This window comes from Notamacropus eugenii, chromosome 1 (genome assembly GCF_028372415.1).
Source record: "Notamacropus eugenii isolate mMacEug1 chromosome 1, mMacEug1.pri_v2, whole genome shotgun sequence".
In the NCBI taxonomy this organism is placed as follows: Eukaryota; Metazoa; Chordata; class Mammalia; order Diprotodontia; family Macropodidae; genus Notamacropus; species Notamacropus eugenii.
In genome coordinates this window covers 670,757,753-670,773,101 of record NC_092872.1, presented here as the reverse complement: position 1 = coordinate 670,773,101, position 15,349 = coordinate 670,757,753, and the positions used below count along the sequence as shown (strand labels likewise).

Genomic DNA, 15,349 nt, shown 5'->3' with positions numbered 1-15,349 from the left:
AGCAGACCCAGGAGACAATATTCACAAAGACTCTAATGATGTAAGAGAAGGGAACATTAAAAGAAATAAGAATTCATATCAATGAAATGACTAATCTTTACTGCAAAGGAATGATAATGAAATATCCTCTTGTTAGAAAGGTGCCAGAATCAAAGATATAAAAGTTGGAAGGTAATTTTGAGGTAATCTAGTTGAAAGCCTTCATTTTTATAGATGTAAAAACTTGGGCCCAGGGAAGTTACATGGTTTGTTCCAGGTCACATAGGTAATACCTAGAAGAATGAAGATTCAAACCTAGGTCATCTGATCCAAAACTTAGCATTCTTTCCATTACATTCTGTAAGTATAGAATGAGGCATCCATTTTAACATATGAAGGAATGAATGAAAAAATGGCATTTATTAAGTACTTGCTATTTGCAAAGAATATAGTCAACATATTTTGTTTTTGTTTTACTTTGCTCTATTATAAGGCATGATTCTATAAAAAGCATCAGTCAAAACCATAATTAAACTAAGATATGAGATGTCTCATTAAAATATGACTTATTATTTCTAAAGGTCTTTACATCTTCATAGTAAAATTCACATGAGAGCAGTAGGAGCATAGATCTAGATATAGAAGGGACTGTTAGATGTCATCTACTCTAATCCTAATTTAACAAATAAAGAAATTGAGGCCAAAAGATATTACATGACTTGCCCAAGAACATGCAAGTAATCAGTGGCTGAGCTGGGATCTGAACTCAGGACAATTGATTGCAAATTCAAAACTCTTTGCACTATCCCCCACTGTGGGTCAGAAGAGCTTTCTTCCCATCAATCACCATCTATTTGCTGCTTTCATCAGATACCTAGTAAATTAAGTTCCTTAGCTAATACAAAGTGTACTTCTTGCATCTTCCAAGAACTGCTCCCTTTTCTCCCTTCTTATAAGCATTTAGCTCAGGATACATGCTTGGGAGTGCAACATGACTGTTAAACTTTACATTTCCTTCTGTGATCCCCCTTAAATTATCTGACATGCTTCAGAATTCCAACCAAGAGGCCAAAAATCTGAGGACTTCTCTTTTGTTCTTTTTTTGGTTGTTTAAGACTTGTGATTCATCGATGTATGAAATCTTCACTATGGAAACTCCCTCCATTAATGCAGATTGCAGAATGACAAGACAGGTGTTACTTATATTCTTAGAAAGTTTTCTGGGGAACTGAATGGTTGGATGGGTAGGTGGAGAGATGGATGGAAAATGGAATTATTTGTTAAAATGCTTTTTATACACTGGGAATACAGATAGAAAAATCAGCAAGCACCTGACCTTAAGAATCTTATGCTCAAATATTTTAATAGAGGAAAACAACCCCTTTAGGGAAAATTGTGGCTAGAAGTGGTATTTTGGTAGTCATAGGGATAGTGAATGGTGACAGGGCAACTGATTGACAAGTCCTTTCCAAGAATGGTAATATTTATGTTTACTGTTCTCAGAGCTAGAAAGTGTGTGTGTGTGTGTGTGTGTGTGTGTGTGTGTGTATGTGTGTGTGTGTCTGTATGTGTGTGTGTGTGTGTGTGTGTGTGTGTGTGTGTGTGTATGATGGGGATGAACATGGAACATAAGAGAGCCATCTGACTATTTTAGAGGAATGCTCACCAAGCAGAAGCCTCAGGCCCAGGTTAGGAATTGGAATTCTGAGTCCCAAGTGGAGGCTAGAGTACAGAGTACTGAGTAGCATAAAGATGGCCAGAGATTTGCTCACAGACACTGAGCTGGTGTGTGCTAAGATTTGAACTCAAGTCTTCATGAATACTGTATTCACCCTGTCCTTGGAGCAGCTAGGTGGTGCAGTGGATAGAGTACCAGTGCAGGAGTCAGGAGGACCTGAGTTCAAATCTCATCTCAGATACCTGACACTCACTAGCTGTGTGACCTTGGACAAGTCACTTAACCCCAATTGCCTCATCCTGGGTCATCTCCAGTCATCCTGATGAATATCTGGTCACTGGATTCAGATGGCTCTGGAGGAGAAGTGAGGCTGGTGACCTGCACAGCCCTCCCTCACTCAGAATAAAGTCAAGTACAAGTCATGTCAGTATTTCTCTGATGGCATGGTCTTCTTCGGCAATGAAGGATGAACAAACACACATTCACCCCGTCCCTCACAGACTGTCTAGTGTAAAGATAGCTTTTATCCTCTTGAAATTCAACCTAACCAGATACCCTCTGAGAAACTGGAGTTAGAATGCATAGATATCATGTCTGGATGCTTTCCTACTGTAGGAAGGAGCAAAGCACAGGGTCCATGGACTATGTATATGATCTTACAGTCACAGATTTAAAATTGAATGGGGCCCTAGAGGCCCTCTAGTTTGAAGCCCTCATTTTATAGATGACAAAATTAAAACTGAAAGAGGTTACATGACTTTTCCAGGGTCACACAGTCAGTAAAACAGATGGGATTGGAGTTGTTGAAAAGAGCCAAAGAACAGCCAGAAAAAACCCAAGTAACTCTTCAGGAAAAAAAAAAAAATCACTAATAACAGTTTGACTTAATCTCTGCCTCCAACCATTAGATTACTACCAAGGTATCTCACATATCCTTAACATATAAAAAAATGGCCAAATTTTTTTATTGATGGGATGATTTGAAAATATTTAGGGACCTGTAAGATATCTGTGTGGAAACACAACCTGACTCCAGGTTCACTCTTTGTCAGTTCCCCCTCTCTAAAGCAACCCACATTCAAAAGATGGACAAGATTAATCTTTTGTTGTTATTATTGCTATGCTAACTTAGCCTTTTCAGAAAGCTAGGGATGTTTGTGTTAGGAGGATACAGAGAAGTTCTATAAACCTGCTGCTAACACCAGATGTGGAACCATTTCCAAATATGCTCTGAGCTTTAGAGGACTCCACCTGGTGTGGGAGACTAGCAAGGTGTGGGCAGGCTGATGGGGTAACAAGGAGGCAGTATTGGCAGCTGGTGTTAAGGAGGAGCTGAAGAACATACATAAAATCTCAGCTCATATACATATCAGCCGGGCAAGAGGACTGCCCCTAACTACCTGCCTTTTAGCAAGTCATTCATTTACAGGGAAGCAATTTCCTCCTTTCCTTTCTAAAATAAAGAAAAAATAAAAAGCATTAAATTTCTCTTCCTTCCAGCCTGCCACTGGGAAAGAAAGAAAAACAAAATCCATGTAATAAATATGTTTAAGCAACCAAAACAAATTCTCACTTAAGTTTATTCACAGATGTTAGGTCTCACTCTGCATGTCGAGTCTATGAACTCTATCAAATGATAAATAGCACTCCTCACCAACACTCCTCTGGAATAATGGTTGATCACTGCATTGATCAGAGTTCTTATGTATTTCAAAGTTGCTTGATTTTATAATGTTGTTGTTATAGTATAAATTATTCTGCTGATTCTGCTTATTTTAATCTGCATCCATTCACAAAAGTCTTCCCAGATTTCTCCAAAACCATTCTTTTTTACCATTTTTTCAATACTATAGTATTCTATTACATTTGTATAACATAATTTGTTCAGCTGTTCCCCAACTGATAGATGCTCCCTTAGCTTCCAGGTTGTTGGTTTTTTGGGTTTTTTTGCCACCACAAAAAGAGCTGTTGTAAGTATTTTTGTACATATAGGGCCTTTTTCTTCTTTCTTTAATCTCCCAGGAGTATGGGGCTAGTAGTATTATCAAAGTTTTCTTTTACATTCACTTTGACTAGACTTTATCTACATTGATCTAGGGAGGAACTGTACACAATAAGATCCGCTTTTAATAGGGTCTCACTCCTTCTAGGATGGCCCTCAATCATTACAGAATAAGACTAGCCCTCACTGGAAATAATCAACATGTCGTTTTTTGGAGGGAGGGGTTCCTTGTGCCAGGATCAAATAAGGGCATTTTTACAAGTAGTCAGAAAGATGAGACTTCATCAGCTGCCTTACTATGCTATCCGTTTAACTGCATATCATGTTCTGACATTCAGGAAGCACAATGCATTACATTCAACCAGGAAATTACTTTTGTGCTACAGATAGATCATCTAAAAGGCAATTCAATTAGATGCACAGAGACAGAGAGAGAGAGAGAGAGAGAGACAGAGACAGAGACAGAGACAGAGACAGAGACAGAGACTGAGAGACAGACAAATCCTTTGAGGGTGCTATGGATGTCACTTATACCACAGAAAGACTTCTCAAGTGTGAACAGAAAAACCTGACTTTTTACAGGACATCACCTGCTCATGGCCTAAAATAAGTATAAAGGAATAGATGAAGCTTTATACTCATCTTTGTCCCCTAACTTCTTTTGAGTTCTTGTCCCCTTGATACCCATATAAGTGGGCATTATAATTTAATGTACACTTACAAATGAGTGTTCTTTCAATATCCCCCTAACTGACTGACTAGGACTTTCCTTCTCTTCTATCCCACTCTCTTCCAGGATACTCTACCTGAGATTTCATTAACTGGAAAGTATCCAGACCAGTTTGGGTTCAAACTTCACAAAACAAATCCCCTTAATAAAAAGATTGGTTCTATAAAACTTGGACTCTGTCAAAAGGCTTCACCCAGGGACCTAGAAGGCCACATATGGCCTTAAGGCTGCAGGGTCCCCACCCCTGATCCAGACCCTTCTCTTCTCTTTCACCCCCCCCTCCCAGAGCTTAACTCTCATGAATTCCATTTCCTTGTGGCTTTCAATCAATCAATGCGTATTTATTAAATGCCTATGACATACCAGAAGTTGAAGACTGAGATAAAAATGAAAAATTTCTACTCTGAAGGAGTTTATATCATGTACCTAAAAAAGTATATAGGGAAAAATACAGTAATTTTTAGGGGGGAAAGTAGAGAAAGGTACTCGCAACTGGGAAGAAACAGGAAAAGTATTGCTCCTTACAATATGACTGTAAAGTAGCCCTTTAAAAGAGATTTGGGGAATTAGATCTATTAAGAGATACCAATGGGTTAATAAATAAGACATACTCAGGAAAAGGGAATAACAATCTGGCTTTACAATTAGGAATATATGAGTTGCAGTCCTGCTTCTGACACATCCCAGCTGTGTGACCATGTAAAAGTCACTTCATCTAGGCATGCTGACCATCTACATTGCTAGAGAAAGTTCTACATCTCAAATTGCCTATCCTGATGGAACTTCCTACCCCTCCAAAAAAGCAGGACAATATATAATATCTCCCTCCAAAGAAGCAACTTTACATTTAACAGGGTATATAATCTCTCAATTTCAGACATCATTACACACCTATGGGAGATATATTCTGAAGTGGGAATTCTTATTACCCTTCTTGTCATCTTACATAGACAGCTCTCACTCTGCTGATGCATAGAACCAGACCTGACCACAATGGCTTTTCTTCCAACCCAGCTATCTGAGAAGTTGCTCCAATCACAGATGTTAGTTTGTCTGAATGTGAAAGGCAAAGAAGCTACAGCGATGCCTACTGACATTCTCTCTAGGCTGAATAGACGTAAAAGAAATCTTAACATGGAAATGACATGGGAGGTAATCACCAAAGGAGGAATATTTTTAAAAAATAACAAAATATTCAACACTGGAGTCACAGCACCAGTAAGAAAAGCTCTGAATTCTCTTATATTTAAGATTGCGTCTTCTGTATGATTAAACCAGTCAATATCAATATCTTTGAGTTAAAGAACTACTAATTACAAACACATTATTGGAGTTTTCTTTTTCCTTTTTTTTTTTGTAAAAAGAGATTTTGAAATCCAGCATGCATTTTAAGGATATAATATCAGTTTGAGGTGTCAAAATATTTTTGATTTGTACTTATGAGGGCTCACTCATTTCACACATGCCTGAAGCTGATGAAATCAGGGGTCGTTTTTTGGGGGGCAGGCCTATTGCAAAGAGAGTATCACACAGAAATGACTACCACAGAGCTCCAAGTGGACATTCACAGAATTGGAATTCCCTCATTCAGTAAAAACAGTACTTGAATAATCCACTGGCTTCTTTACCTGATAATCCTAGTCAGTTACTGCCAAAAGTATCAATTGTTATAAGGGATCAGATTTGGGGAGCTAGTGATTATTGGGGAAATTTTTTTACCACAAGAGGGAGCAAGAGAGTTTGGTCAGGTGGAAAGATAACTGACGAAGATAATCCAAAAGCTCCCATAGTGGGGAAGGGTTTGACAACCGGTTAGGATGGCTCAATAGGAGATATTTGTCATCGAAAGAAAGAATGGGCAGATAAGGTTTGGGGAAAAGTGTAGGGGAGTGTGCGTGTGTGTGTAGGGAAAGTTAAGATCTAAGCACAACAAAGGGTACTATATCTTAATATAAAATGAAATTTACTGTCAAATACACAAAATGAAGTGCATGTAGCAGAAAAATTATATTCTCTTCAGTGAATTGTGACTTGCTTCATTGAATATGGTCTTTTTCTACTTGAGTCTTCAACATTACTACAGCATGAAGGCAGTCTACATTCCCTTGAAATGAGATTTTCTCCTTACCTGCATCCATCCTTCTACTCCAGTGAGGAGACATCCTTGATTAGGAGCTGTTTTTACCCATTTGAAATAAAGGGACAAGCAGATATTGAAGAATGAAAATGAACTTACTTGGGAGCTGTGTCTGCACTGTTATATCTACAGAGTCAAATTAGGTACTGTTTAATGGAACTAGTAACAGTATTAATGACACATTGCTTTAGAAAGGAATTACAGCTTAATTGGATCTGCAGTGTCTTTCTTATTATTTATTATGTCAAAGAAAACAGATTAACTACCAAGAGGGAAGGAACCATGAGCTTGCTTTGCAAGATAAATAAAAGTCTATTTTTGTCTGATAGAAAACATGTTAAATATAGCTTGTTAAATGCTAAAGTTCTCTGCAAGACATTATTTCTTCCTCCACCCTCCCCTCAAACAACAACAACAACAAAACCTTAGTAAGCTTGAAAAATCAATTAATAAAACTCTACCACAGTCCTCTATCATTACTAACCACAGCTCCCTTCTTTCTGTTTTTTTTTTTTTAATTTGGAACTAATGCCCTGTGATTACTACAGTTTCTCTTTGCATGGGTTATGGTTAGCTCGCTACCCTTTTCTCATCTGATCTCTCCCTTAAAAAAAGAATAAAGATAAGTTTCATATTCCTGTAATGGGTTTGCCTTTCCATCTGTCCCAAGCTTTCAGGACAGCACAGCTAGAAGAAGACTTATTGTCATGGACCCTGCATTATTCATTTTATCCTCCAGTGAGGTTCTTCATATGTGCACAGTTCATCAACAAATAAGGTTTGCCACTGCCCAACCTTTTCTTCTCTCCCTAGGAATTAATTGTTCTATTTCTTATGAAAGATGAAACAAAAAAGCTCTTAGGAAAGGTTAAGGCTTCTTTCATCCTTATTCTGAAGGAAGTAATTGTTACCTTAAAAAGACGAGTTAAATGGACCATTTTTTTTCCGAACATAATTTATAAATCTCATTTCTCTCTCTTTCATTGAACTAAATAGGTCTTCTCCCACCTTGTCACTCATGAAATCAAGCAAAGCTCTAGCTAGTTCTGCCTTCCTCCCACTGCCACACACATCTAACCCACAAATTGAGTAAGACAGCCAACCCAGAAAGCTGGATCCAAGTGCCACAGGATTTGAAAGAGGAACTTAAAACCAATCACCCTTATTCTGGCTCCCTTTTCATATCTTAAATGAATGAGGACCTCAGCCAGATATCCCTTCCTCTTTCCCTGAATCGCTGCTGCTGCAGTAGTAACTCCCTGAAGAAGTGTGTGTGTGTGTGTGTGTGTGTGTGTGTGTGTGTGTGTGAGTGAGTGTATGTTTTTGCCCCAGTATGTGTGTTTGCAGGCTGAAATAGAGTGTGTGTGGTTGGGTATATAATGGGGGAAGAGAGTAGAAATCCAGAGATATTGCTTTCTGAAAAATCACAAAGTCTCTCCCCATCTCATGAAGGATAATCTTCACAGAGAGAAGTAAAATGCAAATTGTGCATTTTTAATTGCCTGCATCCAATTTAACTTTCACAAACCCTGTCCCTTCATGAACTATTGCATTTTAAAATAATTTATCTTGAATTTGCCCAAGAAATTCATCCAGTGAGATTTAATCAGAATGTCCACCTGCAAGGCTCCCTCTCTTCCTAAGCTTCCCATTAGCGGCTTCAACAGGTCTAAGTAAATAATAAAAACAAAGGTTCCTTCATTATCACCCACTTCCCAAATCTCTGTCTGTCTGTCTGTCTTTCTCTCTCTCTCCAAAGTTTATACTGTTACAGCCTTCACAACCACTAGTGGCTAACAGAAGAAAAGGACTGATGTGTGTGCCTATAGGTCTGTGTGTAGGGAGGTCATGCCACTATATGCTGAGTTTTTTCTTAAGTAAAATGAACGCAATATTCACATATTCCTGGATCACTCCACTGTCCTCTGTCTAAATCCCGGAGTTCCCTTTATCCCCAAGTCAACCCCTGACACCTTGGTGGAGAGGGAAATTACGAAAGACTATTCTAAGTCATTCATTAAAGGGTTTAGCAGCATGCAGCAGAGAGGGAGTACAAGAAATTGCACAGAAGCAGCAGCTTGATTTCTTAGCCTATCCTCCCTGAAACAAGAATCCCCCAGTTCCTCCTTTCGGAAGCAAAATCTTTACCAAGAAGTATGTCCCCTTCCATCCAATACATCCAATACCATTTCCCTCTCAGCCCGTTGTGCCCCAGTGACTGATCATGTGTGCACAGCTCAGCTTGTAAAGTTCCCTTCGGTTCTCCTGGAGGAAGAAGTCTCTGCGTGTGTGCGTGTGTGTGTGTGTGTATGTGTGTGTGTGTATGTGTGTATGTGTGTGTGTGTGTGTGTGTGTATTTAATCCCCAACCCATATCAAGGCATAATGCATAACGACCAAGGACCCTTCAGCTTGCTTTCCTGCAATGTTTCTTTGCTTCCCATCTTCTCTGACTCCTGCCACACCTCCAGTCTTTCTACCAAGCATCTCCCCCCCTCCACTGTTTCCCCCGCCCCAGGAATACTGAAGTCCAGCTTCCGTTTAACGGAGGGTGCTAGGAAGCAAGGGGTGGAGGGAGACCCCCAGAGGAGAGGCTGAGAGCTAGGGGTGCGGAAGACTGCATAGAGACTTTGATTTTGCACCTCCCCTGCATTAAGGGTGGGCTCACTCCCTCGCCTAGCTCTGACTCGCCTGAGCTCAGCCAGAGATTCGCAGGATGCTGCATCTTTCCTGCTCCCCTCCTCTCATTTTCAGCCAGCACTGACAGACAGACAGAAGAAACACATATATACACACCCAACATACATACACAGCCAACAGATACTCACGCCCCGACCTTACTACCTGAGATACCCAGGGGAGCCGCCACATTTTTTTTTTTTAATGTTCTACTGTATAAAATACTAGCGATCATAAGAATCATGATGAGGCATGGGGGGTTGGGAGGAGTCTGGGGCAAAGGGAATAAAAATGCAATATTAACGGGAGGATATGACAAAATAAAACACAGTTCATGCCAGGATTCCCTTCTGGCTGCCTCCCCACCGTGAGATCCTACCTGCTTCTGTGGGGGGGTTGTGATTGCTTTTTTTTCCCTTCCAGGGTGCGTTTCTCCGCGCTAGTAGGAAACACGCCTCGCTCCCTCCTTTAAATAGATCCCGATCAGGAAGAGATAGCCTTGATCATGTTTGCTGGGGAAACACAAAGCCCAGACACCCCAGGAAGACTCCCATGCACAGCGGGCTAGAGCAGCAGCGGCAGAGGCGAACCGCGGCGGCGGCGGGCAGCGGCAAATCCCTGTGTGCTGGAGGAGAGGAAATACACACGCGAGCGCGCGCACGCACACACACACACACACACACTTACACACACATACACACAGGCACTCACACACACACAACCACGAGCACTCGCACTCGCACCCGCCCGCTGCGATCAGAGAAAGCACAGCCACAGCAGCAGCAGCTCGCGGAGGAAGACAAAGTGCGAGCCGCTCTCTCCTCCGGTGCCCTTGAAGTTGTGCTTCATTCTCTGCTGCTCAGCTCACCGGGAAAAGGAGGCGGCGAGCAGCCGAAGGAAGCCAGCGGAGCCCGGCGCCCGACTTCTCCCCGCCTCTACTATCTCCCTCCCTCCGCCTCATACACACACCCCCAGCACAGACTCTCCTCCCGTTGGTCGGAGCCAGAGAGTGTGTGGAGTGCGCGGCCACTTGCGTGCCCTCCTCCCTCCCTCTTTCTCCCTATCTCCCCCCTGGGCTGCCTCCTGTTCAGAATATTTTCTGATTTTCTAGGCTTTCAGATAGAACAGCCGCTCTCTCGCAGTGCATCATGGCTGGATGCCAACCTGCTCATCAACAGCTAGACCCTCGCACACTATTGATTACCCCCTACAAATCTACTCCAACTTTTCTTTTTAATTTACCCCTTCCCTCTATGCAACCAACGGTACACCTTTGCTTCACAACCCGCTCCAGATTGCCTTCTCCACTGTGAATTCTGAAACAACAGATCTATATTTCCTCCATACTCTTTGTTTCTCCTGGCTAAAGGAAACCCCAGGCACGCACCAGCTTTCACTATAGCTACATGCACGCGAAGACATCTGGAGATAGGACATGGATGCTGTCTGGCGCCCTCCCTTCTTTTCGCCACATGTAGCGATGGACGCCTGCATCCTACCGGATGCTGACACTGTCGATAAGTAGGGGGTATTCCCCTAGCCAAGAGCTCTGAGAGAATCTCCTGGCTCGTATTTCCCTCGGAGAATGCAGCTCACCTGGGAATAGAGGCTGCTGCCGCTGCTGCCTCACAGGGAAAGCCTTTTAAATTTAGGAGGCAAAAGTCGAGGGGAAAGCTGAACCTACCTACAGCCCAGTTAGGAGTCACCTATTGAAGCTGGCTATGAACCACGTTGATATAGTCCTATTAAGAAATAATTGCAACTCATGATAATTAATTTAAAAAAGCAATGTGCCAGTTTTCTTAACACCTCATTAATCTTTACAACACCTTGACATTGTAATGTGGGAGATCACGTATTATTTCCTGGTTTCCAAGGGGAGAAGGGGAGTAAGGATAGAGACATAGAGGAACTTAGAGAACCAGAGGCCAAAGTGGAGATGGAAACATTAACTTCCTTGACTCTTGGTGGAGTTCTCTACCTTTTTATTTTAAGGGAATGGCTTATTGAAATGTGAAAGCATAAATTAGTGAACTACACTGCATCCCCACTACTACCTTTCTTCCCAGTTCAGTAGTTCAGATAATTTAGTGGGAATATTGACTTGTACTGAAGGTAGTCTTTGTTCACGGGGTAAGGAAGAAATCGGGCATGTTTGTGTGAGAGACAGACACATACACACACTGAGACAGAGAGAGAGACAAAGACAAAGAGAAACAGGGACAAAGACTGAGAGACGCCAAAAGACAAAAACAAAAAGAATTTGAATAAATATATACATAAACACACACACATACAGCCATTATTTACTTATTCATAGCCATTATCCAGTAAAGATTTCTGCAACAAAAATCCCTGTCCTGTGTAATATTGGACTCAAGTTTCTAATGGGATCACAGAGTCAGAAGGAGGTTTAAAGCTCTTATGATCCTCATTCTCCTTATGATCCTCAGTCTCCTGATGTTAAAGTTTCTAAAACCATGGCCCCAAGAGTTCCAGTGACTTGTTCACTTGGTCACAAACAACTGGCAAGTGCAGGTCTAGTATTGGAAAAATTACTCCCATTTATCCAGCATTTTAAGATTTGACAAGCACTTTACTCACAATAACCCTGTAGGATAGATTGTACAAGTAGAACCATCCCCATTATACATATGAAACTACGAATCTAAGAGGTTGTGTATCACACTTCTGGTCACAGAAATTCAAAGTCAAGTTTCTTGACTTCAAGTTCTATAGTATTTCTAGTAAATCACATTGTCTAATGAGATTTCCTGACTCTGAGATGATCTACTCTTTGTAATACTTCTCCTGTAGTCCACCTCTCACTTCCATCTTCCATTTCCAGTCCTCTCCCTTTATCTATAAATTCTTCTCCGTGGAAGTGATCAAATTATTTCAACATATTTTAAAAAAATAACCGATCAGTCAGTTAAGCCAATAATCCCATATCAAACTCAATAAACATTTTTTAGTTAATTGATTGTCTGAAAATAAACATGTAACCTATTTAAGATGCAATTGAATCTCTTCATGAATTTTTGGACCAAATTTGTTTTTACTATTATTTGATATGTATGCTCTGCCAAAAATGCTCTACTGTTCAATTCATGGGAAATGTGAAAGGCAGACAGACAACTCATCCATACCCTATCTTAGGGCCCAGTAGCAAAGCGAGGAGAATTGAACTGCTTTTTAAAATGCTTCCAAGAGTGATTTGGTGAAAAAGAAAGTAGTGAATTTTGAATTGAAATACCTTAACACAGTACAGAAAAAAAAATGCTGGTATTCAAATTATCATTCTGTTCTTTGCTGTGTGACCTCTGGCAAGTCTCTTTCACTTCTCACCGCCTATCATCTCCTGTAAAATGAGGGGATTGGAATCAATGATTTCTAAGGTAACTTCTAGCTCCCGGGTCCTGTGCCCAGCTTCTGGTTTGGGATATTATTTCTCATAGTTTCAACTTCCCTGTGTATAAAGCTACACTATTTGAAATGGTTAGTTTCCTGAAACCTTGGAAAGATCAAATTAGATAATATAGATAAAATGTGTTTTGTAGCCTATAATGCATTATGTAAATGCAAAATATTATTATAATTTTTAAATAACAAATTTCTGAATTATACAGTTTCAGGGAAATATGAAAAAAGTATCTTAATGCAAATAATCTTCTAGAATGGGTGAAACCTATAGGTATTTGGTTGATATTATGAAATAGTTCTTGAAAGTTCAAAAATATTAGGTGTTAGGTCCTAGGCACATAACTTTGACATTGAGTCCCAGTTTTTTAGGTGCTTGTATTGTACTTATGGGGCAGCTAGGTGGCATAATGAATGGAATGCTGGGCCTGAATTGAAGAAGACTCATCTTCATGACTTCAAATCTGGCCTTAGACACTTACTAGCTGTGTGACCTTGGGTAAATCACTAAACCCTGTTTGCCTTAGTTCCTCATCTTCAAAATGAGCTGGAGAAGGAAGTGGCAAACCACTCCAGGATTTTTGGCAAGAAAACTCCAAATGGGGTCACCAAATGTTGGGCAGGATTGAAACAATTAACAACAACCTTTCTTATTGGTAATACCAGTTTTGAATCGATGATCTTAAGATCTCTACAACTGCTAGTATCCTTGCTTCCTAAATACCTTTTATTTAAAGTCCTTGTGTTTCTTTTAATTTATTCACTCTGTGACCTGTACATATTTATATGTGTACATAATGTCTCCCCTCATGGAATGTAAGCTTTCTGAGATTAGAGATTATTTCTTTTGTTTGTTTGTTTTGGTATCCTACAACCTGGCCCAGTGCCTGCAACATAGTAGGAATTGAATAAATGCTTTTTGATTGGGTCATCACATACTGATTCAAAGTCCATTCAAACTCCTCCTTCTGCTCTGATTCCTGAGTCACTACTTAACCCCTATTATCTAGTTTCTAAAGGTATAGCAAAGGTAAAGACCTCAAACTCCTTAAAATTCTGCCCCCCACTCCCACCTCAAGCATAATCTACAGACCTCACTCAAAATGAGGTAACCAATTAACCTATTACAATTACACAACTCAAGTCAGCTTCCACAGGTCAAGATCTTAGGATGGAGACAATACCTGCAACACATACAGGGAAGGAGCAATTTGTAGAACATATTTTTTAAAGTGCAACAATGTCACTAAAATCAATGTTCTATTAAAATGGATACCTTTGTGAAAAAAAGTGTTCTGTATAATACAGCGCTTACCATATCCTAGTGATTACTCATAACTATTTTATTGGTTACAAGGAAGTCTCTATAGTGAATAATTGAGTAAAGCAATAGAGAAAATGCTTTCTTCTCTGTGAGGTTTCTTTTTTACTCTCTAGGAAAAACAATCAAAGAAATAAACAAATGAGTCTGTGCTATTTGTATTATCATTGGTATGATGCATGGGTCTCTTAATAGTTCTTTTGCTTAGCTATAAAGTAAAAATGTCAATTTCAACTCCATAGTCCCATCCTCATCTAAAACATTTCAATAACCACTACATACTGCAAATCTTCTCTCTGAGGAATGTGGGTGGTAGGAAGGAGTCCTATCTAAGCTCCCAAATAACCCATAGAAACCAAAAATAAAACCCTGGGCAAAAATACATAATTTAGAGTAAGAAAAGAGTGGGAGTAAAGGTGTAGCAACATCTTTTACTTTTTATTGTCCAATCATTTTCCTTTTTTTCTTTTCTTTTCATCTGTCATCTTTTTTTTAACTCACACTTTTACTATAGAAAGGGGCTGGGAACAAGTTCAATGTCAAATTAAGCTCCTAGAGAGTGAGAAGGAGACGATGAGTAATTATAACCACGTTCTGCTAAAGCAAAGAAAGTAGCCGTGCTGAAGAGTTGGTTTTGGAAGACTGTTTTTCTCCTCTTAAAAACAGATTTATTTTTTCAAAGAAAATGCACATAACTTCATTATTATTGGACCATGGACTTATCAACCAACTGGAATCCAACATAAAATTCATTCAACAAACACTGAAGAACTCAAGGCACTTCACTAGGGATGGGGATACAGAACAACCCGCCCCCTCACCCCCTTTTTACTAAAGTAATAGTCCTGGACCTCAGGCATTTACTGAGACAAAAGGATATTCCCCCTAAATACTATGAACTACAGCAGATAATCAGCTAACGTTCATGAAAGCATACCCTTTCACCTTTTCAACAAATCTCTCCACTAAGACTTTGTGATGTATGATTTTCTCATTGTTTCTGCAACTGGATCCTCAACCCATTAGAATCATTGGAGAGGCTCAATTGTTTTGGTAGAATCAACATTTCAGTGTTAGGAAGGTTTGGAGGAGGTTGAATCAAAAATACTTAAGGAAAAGAGCTTGCACATAGGAGTACGTTAATAAATGCCTTTTGATGTTGGTGGCTCTATTAGAACTGGAAGATTCTGAAAACAGTAAGAATCTATGAACTAGCCACTTAGAAAACAGTAGTTATGTGTAGTGGTAGTTAGTAGCAATGGCCTGGAGTCAGGAAGATCAAATTTAAATCATCTGTCAGATATTTCCTAGTTTTATAACCCTGGAAAGACACAACACAGTGGAACCTTATTCTCCTCATCTGTAAACTTAAGGGGTTGAAGTTGATGGCTTTTAAGCTCTCTG

The 15,349-nt window shown here is 40.0% G+C and overlaps 1 protein-coding gene across 10 annotated transcripts in view; it reads right to left on the bottom strand.

The window, feature by feature from the left end:
• The window catches only part of SLC8A1 (solute carrier family 8 member A1), a 471,207-nt gene that overhangs the window by 396,411 nt on the left and 59,447 nt on the right, over nucleotides 1–15,349 (bottom strand). For 9 of the 10 annotated variants that reach the window (XM_072635789.1, XM_072635794.1, XM_072635796.1 and 6 more), the window contains exon 1: nucleotides 9,584–10,153. The exons of the other annotated variant lie outside the window; for it this stretch is intronic. The gene's annotated coding sequence lies outside the window, so the exon portion shown is untranslated. Of the gene's footprint in view, nucleotides 1–9,583; nucleotides 10,154–15,349 lie in introns of those variants that run through there. 10 annotated transcript variants of the gene reach the window in all.